Raw genomic sequence first — 17,489 nt, 5'->3', positions numbered from 1 at the left:
GTTATGAAGATAAGTATGAAGTTAGGGGACGTCACTGGTACGGAAGAATAATCCAGGTGTTATCGGCACTGGTCTAATGATCCCAACGTCTTCAGTTCAAACCCATTCTACTTCAAAATAATACTTTTAAAATTAATTTGTTCTTACAACCTGAATGATAAATTCTCTTTGCTCAAAGTTCTCCATCTAGACATGAGGTGCACATATTAAACGAGAGAGTGGAGGTAGATGTTATTGGAATATTGTCAGGAACATTATCGGGAAAAGGAAATTAAATTTATACTTTCACGTGTCATGTTTAAGCCCTATAGATTAGGGAGTGCCCCTGCGACCACCTTAGCCTCCTTCAAGAATGTAAGATGAGCCGAAGTCAACCCCTCCAACGTCTCTTCCCTGTTTTAGTGTTCTGGCTACAGGACGACTTAAGAGAGTCGGTTGATTGATTGATGTGAATTATTGTAAGATAACCGGTGGAATGATTATGTGAGAGGAAACGCCAGAACCATAAGAAAATCCACGAACACGATGCCTTTCACCACAAACTCGTGTAGTGTGGAATTGAACCACTGACCCCTCGACAGGATGTCAGCAGTCTATCATTGAGCTCCCGTGTTCCCTGATTACTGACTAAGTACAAACGTTTGTAATGTGTCATAACGAGTAATCTGTTCTAGTGAGTGGAGAAATATAAGGGAAATCAACCTACACTAACAAAACAAAGAAAAGGCTAAACCCTTGAAGCATTTGCTATTATGAATTTAATTTTTTTAGGGGACACAAGAAACTACGATTAATTTCCAGATGTAATCTTTCTCAAATGTACCACCATATACCAACCATTATGTATAATCAAAGCTGATGAGAGAAAAATTATATGTCTGTATACTCAGAACACAAATCCATGTGAGGTTGAAGTTTCAAAATAATAACACATTTAGTATATAACGAATTTATGTTAATATTGCTCTTCTTCAGTGCTCGAAAAATCCCAGGTAACCATGGTGACTGAAAATAGGAGTCTGGCAACTAGGTAATTTAAATCCAAAATATGTAAACCCATCTATTAAATTAGATTTGTATTATTATGGCTTCTAGACCAGAAAAAAAAAAAAGGTTTTCGAGCACTGCTCTTTCGGCAGACTAACCCAGTGGTTCTAAACCTTTTCTGACTGGCGGCACATTTTACTAAACGTTCAGGACTTTATATAACATTGAGCAATATAACTTCTACTGAAGGTGTTGACTGGTACAGTCTGTTTCGATTTTAACTAATTATTATTAAATTCTTCGTGATTTTTAAATTCTAAAATTTTGTTAAGGGGACTGCGTGACACACCAGTGTATCGCGACAGATCGGTTGAGAACCACTGAACCAACCAACTGTACTACTAGTCTGTTTCTGTTCGCTATCGTTTTTCAGCTTCAAACCACCTCCATGGTCGCAAAAACGTTTCCCTTGTAGAAATATAGTAAAATAGTGAAGTCACTAATGTATTTATAATACGAGTTCTTATAGTATTAACATAGAAGTATACCCAAAACAAAATCATTTTGGAATGGTGTGTAGTGATCAATTGCTAAATGTACAGTAAATGGTAGAAACAATGTCAAGGATGTAGTAGGATACGAATTTCTGTAAAGGCATTAAGAGCATTTTCGTTCAGGAAGTGTTACTGCAGTACAGGTATGATAGCATGGAGGTTAACTATATTTATAATATGTACCGGTATACCGACAAATTTTCAATGTGTACAAATATTAAGAGTGGAAGAAATGTTTAAATGAAATGAAATCTTTGAGTTTTACGTCCCACGGTTATGCCGGTTAGGCTAAAGGAGACGGCGATGATGAGTAATGAATGAAATTGTGGAATGAAGAAAGTGGGAGAACACCGAAAAACCCACACTCACGATGTTTGTCCACCACAAAGTTCACTTGGCGGGGGCTGGAATCGAACCCGGGACCCCAAGTACCAGAGGTGAACGCTCTACCACTGAGCAACCGCGGCCCACAAAGAAATGTTTGGGCGCCAATAAATGTTAATTTTCAAAACACCGGAACCAAGTTTTGAAAATAAAGAAAATCTAAATTTGTGACTGCAATATGATGTCTGGATATTCTCAATCTACACATGATTTGTTTTTAATTAAACTTGATATAATAGTTAGACACCTAATGTTTCTGCTATAAAATAATACTGCTTATAAGCATCTAAAATATTTGTAATAATAAAATATTACAGATGACTTTTAATATATTTTGAATAATGATGTCTAATCAACACGTTATTTTTTTATATAGTAAACATTATACTTTGTTTGTCACTTTCCCTCAGTATTCCATTAAATTTATTTGTAGTTTACAGCAAGGAACTAGTTTGACAAAAGATTCTGTTGCGTTGTTCTAAAATATAAAAGCTTTCCCTAAAGGTTCCAATACGACTCAGAGAGTGGACCCGATATGTGACGTCACATCAGAACAGATCGTTCCTGTTTCCGTGACGTAAGAAGCACATTTTTGCATTATTTGACGCTTTGTGCCTCCGTAAATAAGAAATAATTTTCTGAATTTTTTCGGTATGTGCCGTCTTGAAGACTAGCACGATGAAATCATTAAATTAAATCTTTTGTCAGAAAAGAAATATACACTGTTAACGAACCCACCGTATTCACTGGACTTGGCGCCCTATAAGTATAATCTGCTCCCAGCACTGAAAAAGCATATGAAGGGCCACATTTTGTCGTGATGATGCCGTCATGAGGTTGTGTGGGCCTTGTGTAAGGACCAAGATAAATTATTGTCTTCATCAGGAATTGGCAACACTGGACTATTACTGGGAGAAATGTATAACTCTCCAGGGCGACTGCGTAGGGAAATCATAAAATGGCACGTGTATGGGACATTGTCTTTCTAGGTAGGCTGGAGACTTACCAAATGCCTCTCGTACCACCAGAAATAAATCTGTCATTGCCTTTGGCGCAGTGAATCCTACTTTCTGGTTAGAGCTCTTTTTGAGTTTGAACCATTGCGTCTTAATGGAACATAAGCTTATGCACGATAGGACCTTCCGCTAACGTGGGCTCCGATCATGACCAAGCTTGACTTCTATTTAGTTGGTGGATACATATGCCATCAATCTAGAGGTCTACACGGGCTCGGGTCTACAAAATATATATCACTTCGGGCCTGGGTAGGGCTTAACCGTAAATGTTTAAGTATACAACCATATTTTCGGGGCTAACTTTGTAAGTATACTGTACCACGATACATATTGTACCGTTCTTCCTGGATAACTTTTAAAGCACAACTGCAAAATTAAACCTCTAATTGCTGTAAATAAAAATACAATTTTGCGTAATTATTAAGTTTCTGTAATTCAGGCTTATTTGACTATTTCACGAGCTCGGGACTAAAGGCTACAACATATTTGGGACTCGGGTCAGGCCTCACATTGTAAATCCATAGGTTGGGCCGGGCTCGGACTAAAAATTCCGGCCCGTGCAGATCTCTGTATAAACCCTCACAGTATAGACCGTTTCCCACCCAACTTTCCCGCCTCCAGGAGAACTCAGTCACGTAACCGGTTCCAGCACTTGGAGCTCAAGGTTCGTATCCCACCAGCACATCTCATATAGCGTAGTTTTAAAATGGACCCTGATCTGTAAACTAACTAATCAAACATAAACGTAACTTAAATTAACGGAAATTTGATCTTACAGCATAGATTTGCGTTCCACACTATACCGCATTAAGAGTTTCAATTCAATATTAACGTAAGAAGTAGGGTATTTAGCGTTTCAATTGAATATATATTTACATACTATATTCTATTGGTTCTTTTAATATTTCATCACACTTACAATTGTGCATTTCTTTTGTATTTGCAGGGAATAATGGCGCTACTGGCAATATTGATAAGAAGAAGATGTCATGGCTCTCATTCTTCAGCCTTCTGTCAGATGAATCAAAGATTGGACACCGAGAACAAGAATCTCAAGACAATTCCTCTACAAGAAATGAAGACGACGAGAACCGCATATCTGAAGCAATACCAAAGAAGAAAATGCAAGATCATCTTCGAAATGCGTTTCATATGATGGATGAGTTCTCGTCTTCAGAGCATTCATCTGAAGAAATGTTTAAAAGACAAGTTCGACAATTGCAGAATCCGGATACAAGAAGAGGTTTGTTTTCCAGCAAAGATTACCTCCAACACAAACAAACTGCTCCATACTACCCTGATGTTCTCAAAGTGTATCAACTACCTAATGATGTGCAGCAACATCCAATTCTTCTCACGGCTATTCCCCATCAAAATCAAACTGTAGGAACGAGCAATGAGCTTAAGGGACATAACAATGAGCCTCCTTTTCCAGAAGTTAAAGTTATATCTTCAAATAAATCCAATTTTAATACATCTATCATGGAAACAAAGGTCCTCAATAGCGCTACTGACATTCGAAACTTGTCATATTCCAACGGTTCATACATCCCATTGTATGAAGTTAAAATACCCAACACAGTCCAAATGTTATATGCTCCTTTAGATACCACAAAAATATTACAAAACCAAAACTCTGACAACAATAGTGATAGTAATCTAACAATGGAATCCGTCTCTATGAAATTAAGCCAACAATATACGAATGACATCGCTATTCTAAAGACAACTTGGTCTAGTGAATACATCAATACATCTACTGCTGAAAGTGTATCCATGGACAATCAGACTCATCCAGTTCAAGTTACAACCATGCCAGTGGACCAACATCCAAAAGTTATCGAAAATATGGAGGGCGAAACTGCAAGAGGTGACAACAAAACAGAAGATACATACTCTTCAGAGATAGGAGAAGCTCAAATTGGTAACAGTGTGTCTTCAGCAGAGGCTGAGCAACATATTGAAGCTACTGCAACGGCAAGTTCTATTGAAAATGGAACGAACTCAGGTTATACTGAAGTTAATATGATGCCAAATCTTAATTCAGAAAGCATTTTTATCCCTAAAGAAACTGACGGTGACTATAATCGATCTGAAAGTAAAAGTATGAAATGCTCAAAGACTTTAGACGTAAAAACACAAAATTTAACAGCTGAAGATCAAGCATTTATACTTGTGGAAGGTAACGAAGATACAGAAGAAAACTTTCTTCCAATAATACATCAATTTAGCACAAAACCAAAGATATTTTCTCTGGATCAGACCATTAACAACAGTAACCTAACAGAACAAAATCCGACAATAAAATCCTCTACCGGTGACTTTGAATTTCATTTCGACAACTATGTGTCATCGCAATCGTCATCAGCTATATCATTATCAAGTAACAAAAACCAATCATCAGACTCACTCGATATGGAAAGTTTAATGAATTTTGATATTGGTTCTTCAGTCTCAGGCGAATCGAGAGTCTCGTCCATCGATTCTGATATGATCCCAAATGTTGAAGAAGATGATCTTGATTTCCATGAATCAAACCATAATTTAGAATACAAACATTCACCGTTAGAAAATGAAGATTCAGCTTATAACCGCGAGCAGGGTGATGAAATTTTGGCGGCAAGTATAGATATCGCAATGCCTTCAACTTCACGAAGTTTTAATGAATCCATACTTCACTCAAATGTCAAAACTACGAAGTGGCCTAAAACAGCTGAGAACTCTAGATTTCGAACTAAAGCAGGAAAAATGAAAAAATCTGGCCGAGTTTCTAAAGAGAATGAAAATGGTCCTCTTATAATAAGATCTACGACTGGAAATTACCAAGTGCCTCGAGAACAGGCAGAACCAAGAACAAATGACAGTCCAGATCTCGAGGATGAAGCGGAATCAGAGAATGAAACCGAAGTAAGTGGTGTTCGCTCCGTGTCTATAGTTTATACATTGAACGATGGATCGGAAAAATCACTAAAACATTCCGTTGAAAGTTTAATGTGGGAAGATGTGAAGGAAGGTAATCGAACGACTTCATCTGAAGCAGGTGACCGTTCGTCATTCGGTTCCAGTGTCTATGATACGTCAGAGAATGAAGATTTTATAGTAAACGATTTGGATGGTTTTGCGTCAGCGCATTCTAGCGATAATCTCAAGTTATCAGAATCAGGTGATAATTCGGATTACCAATTTGCTTCAATTTCTCCTGTAGAGTACTCTAATTCCGAAGGTGAAGAGGATTCCAAAGGGAATAGTGGTGACGAGAAAGAAGATAAGTGCGAATCGGAATATTTATGCAAGAAAGAAAACTCATTACCAGCAGGAATGAAAGAACGTTTCTTGATGAGTTTCGGTAAATTGAATCAAACAAATCCAGACGATCATTCAGGAACTGTTTCCGAAGATTCAGCACCAGAAGACATTGACAGTATGATTGTGGAACAAAAACCTGATCCTGCGACATTGGTTGATGAACACCGTAATGATAAGCTAGACCATTCGCCTCCAAGAATCACGATTCCGATTCCGTATAGTACTTCCGCTCCAGAAATCAACAGCCGTGACTCAACTTTAGGTTTAAAAGTGCTCAGCAAAAGTTCGGCGTCACCTTTGGAAGATAAATCCGAATTGGTAACCATTTTCGACAGCTTATCACTCGAACAAACAAATCGACTTCTTCATGAAGACAATCCAACAACTGAGGCACTGCCTTCCACTCATTCGTTGTCCAATTTTGATATCAGTCTCAATTTGCACAAAGAAAGGCGAGTATTGTCAGCTACTGCGAATCAGGCATCCATTTACACCATGACAGAGAATCGTAGTTCAACACCGTTGATGATATTGAAGCAGGATCTAAAGCAAGCAGAGGGTGATAAAGTGACATATACAGACAATATTACAAACGATCCCCAACCTAAAGTCTATCAAGAAGCGGAATTGAAGGTTCCCGAGGCTCTCGTTCATGCTGAAGGAACTGGAACGAAGAATCAGTAAATATCACTCCCCAAAATTTCAATTAACTAGTTGTTTTGTAATGACTTGCTACTAACGTTTCAGATCCAAAGATTTTCAGTATTTGTGTTCACATTTTTTTCTCTCGATTATGTGTGCTTTATGGTGCCTAAATATGAACATTATCTGAACTGAAAAAATAATTTTAAATATATTATTTGCAAAAGAATGTTTATTTTCGAGAACAGCTTCAAATTATTTGTACAAATTGTACTTATAAATAACAGTAAATGGAAAAAAATCATGTTTTGTTATGAATTAAATACAAAAATAATTCGTATGTAAATGAATTTAATAGATATTTTAAAACTGATATTTTCTAGTTTATTGAGACTGCCATGTGTATGGAATCTCGTACATGCACCTTTTCCGTCCAGTGCCGTGTATATGATTTTCCATACACATATGATACATTTAATTTCTGTTGCGTTTGTTTTATATATGTGTATGACAATTCCATACATGTGGCGCAGAAGTCAGCATTTAATGTCCACGCCGCATATATACGAAATCATAAACAGAAGAAAACATATATATATATATATATGCCTAAAGAAAAAGGCGAAAACAAAGTACTACAGGCAAACTATTGTTAGTGGCGCACAGGTGAAAAATGTCAATATATGTGGTGGTAGCCAAAGTATTAATAAAGTCGTATAGTTGCAGTTTGTTTTAAAATTTATATCACGTTTATGCAACGAGGCTAAAGTAAACGGTAATGTTAAAATACAGGAAAAGGGAGGAAACGCGAAAACGCCGAGAAAACCCATACGCATGGTTTGCTCACACCAAGAAAGTCCGGGTTACGAACCAGGAACCCACGCAACAAAGGGAGCACTGTATCACTGAGCCACGCCGTCCCCTTCTTTCTTATGTGTCAGTGTACTGAGTGAATGTTATATATGACATCTCCCCAAATTAATGAAGCGATTTTGTTCTTATTTTTGTATTTTATTCTGTTAGAAATTAGGTTTCAGTTCTAGTAAGCTTAAACGTACAGTGTAGGTCAATTTCAGAAGTACAGTGAAACCTCCCTTAATGACCCTTAATAATGCGGACAAATCTTTTTGTCCCGGCAAATATATATATGGAAAAAGTCCGTTTTATGGACACCCTTTTACCCCAATGTTTTAGTAGTCTCTTCATAAGAGACAGGAATTAGTCTCAGCTTATGTGTATCTAGCACAGAAGACATACCGGTATTTTGTAATTTGATAGCAAATCTTCCAGTGATCCCTTTAACTCAGTGTTTCTCAAAGTGTGGGTCGCGACCCATTGGTGGGTCGCGAGAAGTTTTTCCTTTTAATTGTGAAAATTTTATTTTGATGCAGAAACATATGTAGTAAAGTAAGATCCATTCAGGAAATGAAAATTAAAACCGTTTGTTAATGAGGTGAAGAGTAAGTGGCTATTCAGAGCCCTGCCCTGCTCTGTACAGTCAGTAGAGATGCTGGGTTAGGATGGAAAGAGAATGGCTGAGTCAAAATCTGTCACGGGGTAGGGCATTGCGTTGAAAATAGTGTTAGCTCTGTGTTACCTTTATTTGAAAAAATTAGAAATATGATTTACAAAATTTAAATGGTTTGAAATACCACCATAAGAGTAGGTGGGCCACAAAGTACTTTTTAATATTTAATGTGGGTCGCGGTAACAACAAGTTTGAGAACCACTGCTTTAACTGATACAATCAAATGTCAGACCTATGCCCGCAGGATTACACAGCATACAACGACTGCTGATTTTCCCCGAGAAATGTATAAACTGTAATGGTTACTTGATTCTGCTGGTATTTTCAGAATGTAATAATAATATAATACAAGGTCTGTTCGGAAAGTAATGTCATACTTTCTATTGTGAAGTGATTCTAAGTTGCAGCGTTCTATATTCACCGAGATGGATGGTGGTGTAAGTCAACTATCGAGCGAGTGCTTGTTCAGTTGTCTCTGAGCTCTTGGAGGTGATTTTGTAAACCTCTGTTTTCTCTCTTGTACAAATCAGAATGCAGCGCTCACTGGAACAAAGATAAGCGATCAAGCTTTATTTAAAAAAAAAAAAAAAAACTCGACAAGCCTACAGCGGAAACACTTCCAATAGTTCAACAGGCCTTCGAGGGTGAGTGTTTATCACAAAGGCAAGTCTACAGATAACAGAAGGCGTTTGCGGAGGACCGTGAACAAATCGACGACGAAGTTCGCGCTGGACGCCGGAAATGTGAATCATGTAAAAGAACCTTTGCAAACAGGCTGTCAAATGAGTGTTTGTTTAATGACTGACGTATTTAATATTTCAAAAACTATCGTCCACGAGATTGTGACCAAGGATTTGGACATGAGTAAGGTGTATGCGAAGGTTGTCCCAAGAATTCTGACCGAGGACCAAAAATCTCGCCGAGTGGAAATTTGTCAAGATTTTAGAAAATGTATGAAAATTATCGTCATTTTTGGCACATCTCGGCGTCCCCTCGCCCCCATTATGATGTGAAAGCAGCTTGTGAAATGGCTTTAAATGTACTTGCTGACCTTTCAGGATGCCTTTGCAGATGTATCGACGCAGTAGAACAATATTTTGAAGAATTTTAATGTACAGATATTCTTATTCTTACTATCACGTAAATAAATGTTTCCTTTTATGCTTCTGGACTCGGTGACATTACTTTCCGGTCAGACTTTGTATTGTAAGCCTTGCGTTTTATTCTTTATTGGATTTTTTTTTTAAAAAACATTAGATATAGTTTGAGTTGCAGTTTTTCTGTTATGCAATGGGAAAAACAATATTTAAGTTCCACAATGTCAACGTCCAACCTAGTCACAGGGGTGCACCACGGAAAGGGGGGATCCACCATTTCCGGCCCCTCCAAACGTCGTAGCTCAACATACACTTGTAACACATGGGCTGAAAAGTCCCGGGCCTAACAAAGAAAACACCGTTTTTTTGGTTCAAAATTAGCTTTATTCATCAACGTAATCTCCATGAAGAGCAACGCAATCAGTCCAGCGCCGCTCTAACATTTCAATACCACTTTTGTAAAACGATTTATCTTTTGCCTCAAAATAGGCCTCAGTTGCAGCGATAACCTCTTCATTCGTGCGAAATTTCTTACCGGCGAGCATTTTTTCAGGTCTGCGAACAGCCAGTAGTCGCTGGGAGCCAAATCTGGCGAATACGGTGGATGTGGGAGCAATTCGAAGTTCAATTCATGTAGTTTTCCCATTGTTTTGATTGACTTGTGACACGGTGCGTTGTCTTGATGATACAAAAGTTTTTTCTTTGCCATATGCGGTCGTTTCTTTGCAATTTCGGCCTTCAAACGCTCCAATAACGCTATATAATAGTCACTGTTAATGGTATGTCCTTTCTCAAGATAGTCGATGAAGATTACACCACGCACATCCCAAAATACCGAGGCCATAACCTTGCCAGCCGATTGTTGTGTTTTCGGGCGCTTTGGACGCGGTTCACCAGTTGCTGTCCACTGATGCCGATCGTTTTGATTCCGGAGTGAAGTGATGGATCCATGTTTCATCGATTGTCACATATCGACGCAAAAATTCCGGTTTGTTACGTTTAAACATGGCCAAACACTGCTCAGAAGCATCAACACGTTCTTGTTTTTGGTCAACAGTGAGCAAACGCGGCACCCACTTTGAACAGAGCTTTCTCATAGTCAAATGCTCATGCAATATAAAGCCAACACGTTCTTTTGATATCTTTACGATGTCAGCTAACTCACACACCTTCACTTTTCGATCATTCAAAACAAGTTTGTGGATTTTTTTTTTATGTTTTCTGATATTACTGCCTCATTTGGACGTCCACTGCGTTCTGCATCATCGGTGTCTCTACGACCACGTTTGAAGTCAGCAAACCAACGTTTTATTGTTGTTTCTGATGGAGCGGAGTCCCCATAACACTTTTCAAGCCATTGCTTCGCTTGAACGGTATTTTTTCCCATCAAGAAGCAGTGTAAAATTAAAACACGAAATTGTTTTTGATCCATTGTTTTGAAACTAACACAAGTAGGGTCACTCTTAGCACAATAACTCACAGACGAATGAATAGAATATCATGAAATTCTCACAGCTGTCTTGTGAAGGTTAGTATTCACTGAAAACAAGGTGACTGCAATACAACTAGCGCCATCTATGTGTTAGGCCCGAGACTTTTCAGCCCATGTGTTACACTTTCTCAATAAAACCAGGGATAAAAGTGAGGGGGAACGGCGTCCCTCGGCTTCCAGAAAATATCCGTGTTGTCCTACACTTTCTACCAAAAAAAAACAATGGACAAAGATAGGCACGGGGGACGGCGCGACGTCATGCCTCCCCCTACCTTTTCAAATCCACTTTTACCCCTGAATAAAACTATACTTATTTAATAGGGAAATGATTGATGTAGTAGAACATTTATATTCCTCTTATTAAAACATTCTTTTTTTTTTTTTTTTTAATATAGATGAAAGTATTTTAGAATTCCTTATCATCTTTTCGGGTGCAGAATAATACCCATTCAATATTACATAGACAGTGGCTTGTACTATTAGACCCCCCCAACAAAAAATGCTGGGTGCGCTCCCGCCTAGCCATAATATCCATCGGGAGATAAATAAGGGGGCGCGGTGGCTCAGTGGTAGAGCGTTCACCTCCGGTGCTTGGAGTCCCTGGTTCGATCCCAGCTAGCGCCGTTTGGACTTTCTGGTAGACAAACACCGTGCTCGTGGGTTTCTCAGGGATCTCCCGTTTCCTCTCACTTTCTTCATTCCACCGTTTTATTCATTTCTCATAATCACCGTCATAACCGTGGGACGTACAACTAAAGATTTAATTTAATTTCATCGGGAGATAAATAAGTTGGAAACCACTGCAGGACCCATGAAAAATTGAACTCATGATTACCTATCATAGTATGGGTTCTGGCTTCCCGCCCCCACTAGTTTTTACCTTCTATATCCGCCATTGCTTCAGTCTATATCCATTTACGCCTCTCGCCGCAGTGTTGTCCTTTCAATTAAAAGAGAATGCATGTTTTATGACAATTAGTTGTTTACAAGTATTACTAAGTTCTATTTTCATACTTCTAGTTTCTTAGTTCTTCAAGATTAGAAATAGACAAAATTTTACGAGAATGAAACCACTTTATTTCTTGTCTCATCTCGCAGGCAACACTAGTTACAGCATAATTTTAAGCTTATATTTAACAAAAATGTAATTACAATAATGAACGTCATGTTATTCAATTTATATTCTATCATTTAATTGTCAAAAAGTCGAAAACCAAACGATTTTGTTGATTTTTAAGTAATGCTACGATGTTTTGTTACGTCCAGCACCATCTGTTGGTAAAATTCTGTAAACTGCAATCTTGTTGACGCGTGATGTGCTGACATCTTGCGGTGGTAATATTAAGTAATAGTAACTTCCATTTCAAATACCGGTATGTGTTAACACCAAGGTAATGTCAACTTACATCAAATCTAATCCATTTGTGATCCTGATGTTACGATTTTTTTCTTTTCCTTTTTTCACAATTATAACAAAAAGAAGAAAGAAGAACAAGTATTGTACAGTGATGTTTAGCTTATACTTAATCCTGTAAGACTTAGCAAATTTGTTGTATGCTGTATCACTGGCGTCTCTGGCACATAAAATTTGGAGGGGGGCATCGAAGAAAGCCCTACCTATCCCAACCTGTTTATTATCTTCGACTCCATTTGTTACCTTCCTGCTTACCTTCACGGATCCCCCAAGGTATATCAAGAACTATGTTATAATCATTTCACAGCCTGAGTATTATATTCCAAATAAATATAATTATTATCTATATGTTATTCTGTCGTTAGTAAATAAATTAATTTAGAAAAATATTGAATATTTTGTACTTCAAAATATTGGGGAACGCGTTCCCCTCGTCCCCCGCCAAAGACGCCCGTGTGCTGTATTCTTCAACTTTTTGAACCTATTCTCCGTAGCATTTGCGTCAAAATTTACCAACTGCAGTTGTAAATACACAGCAATAAAAAAAGAAAATATTTCTTTTAATTAAAACAAGTATTGTAAACCGCGTGGAAAGTTGTGGAACACAGACTGTCGCCGAGCTTGGTCAGCAAATATAATGAGCTTTATTCCTTAGATCATGAGATACTTTCGCACCAAATTTTGTTCAAATTAGGACAGTAGTTACCGAGAAATATAGTGTCACGTATAATACATACATACATATACACTTGGAGTGAACTATATACTCCGGTATACATACACCGGGAGCTAAAAATATATTATGTAGCTCCTGCTTAGCCGAATTCTCCAGAGATTTCGCGGGTCAATGAAAACTTGACAAACGATCCATCACGTACCGTGACCTAGAGACCTGCACGGGCCGAATTTTTCGGCCCGAGCCCAATCCAGCCCGAACGTACCTAGGCCCGGCCCAGCCCGGGCCCGAAAAGTTTAGGAGATTTTCGGCCCGAGCCCGGCCCGGCCCGATAAGGTTTTTAAAATTCTTGGCCCAAGCCCGGCCCGGGCCCGATAAATTTTAAAAGTTTTTGGCTCGATAATTTCTTTAAAAAAATTAGCTCGAGCCCCAATCTTTTTCAAAATTTAGTAGTAAATTTGACCTAACCTCAGAAACCTTTTCTAAACTCTGGTTTACAACCTGACGCTTGCCTCCCGAATGGTACCATTGCCTCCTAGAACTTTGCCTGTCATCGAGAGAACGAAATCTCCATTCCCTGTAACAAAAATCTAACCTTATTGATTTTTAGCATAAAGTGAAGATGGCAATATTGTTTAGCGACAAGCAAAACATTCCCACCCCTTCTTTTTATATTTTGAGTTCAGTGAAGATCAAGGCCATAGCTCAATTTACCGCGTAATGCCTGCAATCCTCTATAGTGAAAGTGGAGCCGCTAAGCAACAAACTGTAAATAGCTATTGCATTCTTTGTAACATTTTTCACGGACACACTTCTTCAACGTTTAGCTTTATTCCAATTATCGTTTAACGAAAGTCAATAATTATTAAAGAATTGCAATTGATCAGCCCCAGGCCAACCCGACCTGAAGAGAAATCAGTGTCGGTCAGCCCAAGCCCAGCCCGGCCCAAAGAAATAACAGTGTCGGCCCGCCCAAGCCCGGCCCGGCCCTAAGAAATAACAGAGTCGGCCCGCCCAAGCCCGGCCCGTGCAGGTCTCTACCGTGACCCACTCTGACGCACCACCCGCTATGACCTATCGCTCACCATCACTCACTGTACCCATGATCCATGCCCTTTCATCCACTGAATAAAGAGTTTACACTTACAATAAAACAAGGCTGTGAAATTATCGCTAATCGGAGTTTGAATTTCTACAGTCAATTGCTCAAACACCGCTCCGTTACAATATCAGTGGATCTGACCACGATATAAAATGGTAAAGTCTTTCTCATGGACTATATTACCAGTCACGTAGCCAGAATTTCGTGAAGGGAAGGGGGGTCCGTGACATGAAATACTGTAGTTATCACACCAGGGGCTAGATCGTTCTAAACTATTTTACTGTAACATATATTGGTTCGTTTAGCCAGGATTTCGTAACGGGGGAGCGGGGGGCCTGATATGGAATTCTGAAGGCTCAGGAGCTTGATCAATGTAAACTACTTTACTATTAACAAATATTGGATAGTTAGGATAATAAAATGAGTATATGTTGGTAAGTATTTCAATAACAAACTATGAAGAAATCTCGAGTAAAATAATAAAAAAACGTATTGAAAAAGATTTTACAATATTTATGTCCTTCCTCTCTTTATTCAAATATAACAATTTTCCTTTCATTAACTATTATAAAAAGTACATACTCAATAATGTCTTGTAAAATATTTTACAATATCTGCGTTCCTTTCTCTGTTGAATCAACTGTTAACAACTTTTTTCACATAAATTTTTGTTTTTATTATTCCGTCAACTACTGTCTGTTCCAAATGAAAGGTTAAAGGAGCAGTAGAAAATTGTTTTTGAAATGACATGTTTGATACTGCGAGGATGCGATGACGAAAAATTATGATTAAAAAAATGGCCATACTGTTACACAACGGCACTATGCTTTTGGAAGCTTAAAATCTCCCTGAGTAGTAGCAGAAATTCTGAGAATTCCATAACTTTTCTAGAAATTTCAAATTCCCTGACTCTTCCAGGTTATCTCGCTCACCTCGCCACCATATATTGCAAGTAATACAAATCTCATAAGAAAGAGTAACCAAAAGCTTGCTGTAGCTTTTTCATTTTGTTTCATCCTTTCTTATTTTTTTTTTTTTATTTCTAGTTTCGAAGGGGGGTCCGGAACCTCCCTTACTACGTGCCTGATATTACGTTTAATTTCAATTTAATTATCATATATAGTTATTTCCTTATTGAATTACAGGTACTTTTAGTGAAAAATATAATGAAAGTCTCAAATTAAGTTAAATTAGGCCAACGTAAAGGGGAAGAGACTGTAAAATTCCACTCTCTCGAAAGACAAGTAGTTAGTCCTATTGCTATTATTATATCAATATCCAAAAGTGACTGAAGTTCTTTTTTCACTTAGATATACTCATCTCAGTTCAGAGTCGGATTTAGATTTGATAAAGTCATAAGCTATTGAAGGGAATCGAACCTTCTGTAGGTCCAACTGTCCTTTGTCAACTGACATTTCAGGAAACAGGCTAACATGAGGGGCACCATTATTTACATCATACATGTACACTGTTGCTGTATGTAGATTTCATTTTATTTATTTCTTATCTTATTTTTGGGCATGTACACTCATGTCCAAAATGATTGTCGCATATCTATAACTGTCTTCTTGTAAGAATATAATGTAATAATGATTTTGCAGGGTACTTTCAATACTGATACTATGTGTATAATCGAGAAATGTATATTTGTGGTAAATTTCATAGGAAAAGAATTATAAATACGAAAATTAGAATGAGTAAAACAAAATGTTGCTAAACGGACAAGAAAGTTTTATTTTCGTTTTATTGTTCTTATTTACTGCTCTTTTGACATGAAATGTGCCACATACATGTCTTTGCCGATTATACACATACTAACATTATAAGAAATACCGGACGAATTCGTTATCAAATTATATTCCTACAACAACATATTTATAGACATGCGATAATAATTTTGGACATGAATGTACATCGTTTTTTCCTTTAAATTTTGGGGGCCCCAAACAGAGAGGGAGCCCTAAGCTTATAATTTGTTTAGCTTATACGTAAATCCGGCACTGTCTCAGGTAAGTAACAAGAAACATATGGAAAAGGAAGAAAAATGTAGGCCTTGAAAGTCAAACGTAGACAAAGTCCCGAGTGTTCAGAATATGTTGTCTATAATGCACAGAGCAGTGTGGGTCACGGTGGGTGGCGGGTCGCAGTGGGTCACGTCCTGTTGACCCACTGAACCATTCACAAATCTTGACCCACTTCATCTCTGGAATTGTCAACGCGTGCGATTTCGATATGCAAGGTCCTTTACTTCCAGTAGAAACATTAAAATTATCTCGTATTAATTCATCATGCCGAGGCAATTCGGGAGCTATCTAAATTAAGAGTCTTCATCCCGGCGAAATTAAATACCGCTAATTTTACATTAATTATGTGATATCTTCAAATAGATAAAAGATAATCGAAATGTGGAACAAGAGCGCCCTAGACAATATCATTTTACATGAGAAACCGTTATCATGACTCACTTATCTGCTTTCGATTTCAAGCCATTTTGAAAATCGGCATTTATTTTCGCGTTTCTAAACAGCTGAAAACATAAAGCCACTAGGTGACTTCTGATAACGGTGCCTCACGCAAAATAATATTGTCTAGGGCGCTCTTGTTTCACATTTCAATTATCTTTTATCTATTTGAAGATATCACATAAATACTGTAAAATTAGCGGTATTTTAATTTTGCCTGGATGAAGACTCTTAAGAGGTATCAAACTTCGGCCAAGAAAACTAGAAATAATGACTTTTGGGAAGCGGTGGGCTGACCGTGCATCACTCACTTGAACAAGCGTCATCCAAACTGCCATAGATCTGTATATGCTGTAGTGAAAGCGAATTTAGAACTTGCTTCTACGTTAGCAAATTTATTAGTTTCTCAATAGCGTAAAACTAAAGGAAACAAAAGGAATTACTTTCGTCAGCCCACATTATTGCCATGATAATAGTCAGGGCCTGATTTGCGTCTAGGCTGCATAGGCTAGAGCCTAGGACCACATATTTGACTCATCTCATCCCCTTGTATATAACGCATAAATTAATGTATTGTACTGAAAATTTCGTGTGCGGGGTGTCTCTGTACTACCGTAAACTGAGGCGACTTCGGACATTATGACGCCTATGAGTTTTAATGTTCTCTCTCATTGCTGTCGTGCTTCAAATAAACCACAATGCATTACAATCAAGTCTGTATTGTTGGTTTTACCGACTTCAGTTATTATAAGTTCTATTGTTGGCACCAACCCTTGAAAAATAGTCTTTGTTCTTGCCGATAATATTTTCTATTGTTACCGCGTGGCTC

At 37.9% G+C, this 17,489-nt stretch overlaps 1 protein-coding gene across 3 annotated transcripts in view; it reads left to right on the top strand.

Moving 5' to 3' along the window:
* Window positions 1-4,055, top strand: part of LOC145683665 (uncharacterized) — a 135,669-nt gene extending 131,614 nt beyond the window's left edge. For all 3 annotated transcript variants that reach the window (XR_014131160.1, XM_081755014.1, XM_081755013.1), the window contains exon 2: window positions 3,888-4,055. The gene's annotated coding sequence lies outside the window, so the exon portion shown is untranslated. The remainder of the gene's footprint in view (window positions 1-3,887) is intronic.
* Window positions 4,056-17,489: the final 13,434 nt, after the last annotated feature.

The sequence above is a fragment of the Thermobia domestica genome, chromosome 4 (assembly GCF_964235325.1).
Source record: "Thermobia domestica chromosome 4, izTheDome1.hap1.1, whole genome shotgun sequence".
Classification (NCBI taxonomy): domain Eukaryota; kingdom Metazoa; phylum Arthropoda; class Insecta; order Zygentoma; family Lepismatidae; genus Thermobia; species Thermobia domestica.
This window is presented reverse-complemented; position numbering and strand designations above follow the sequence as displayed.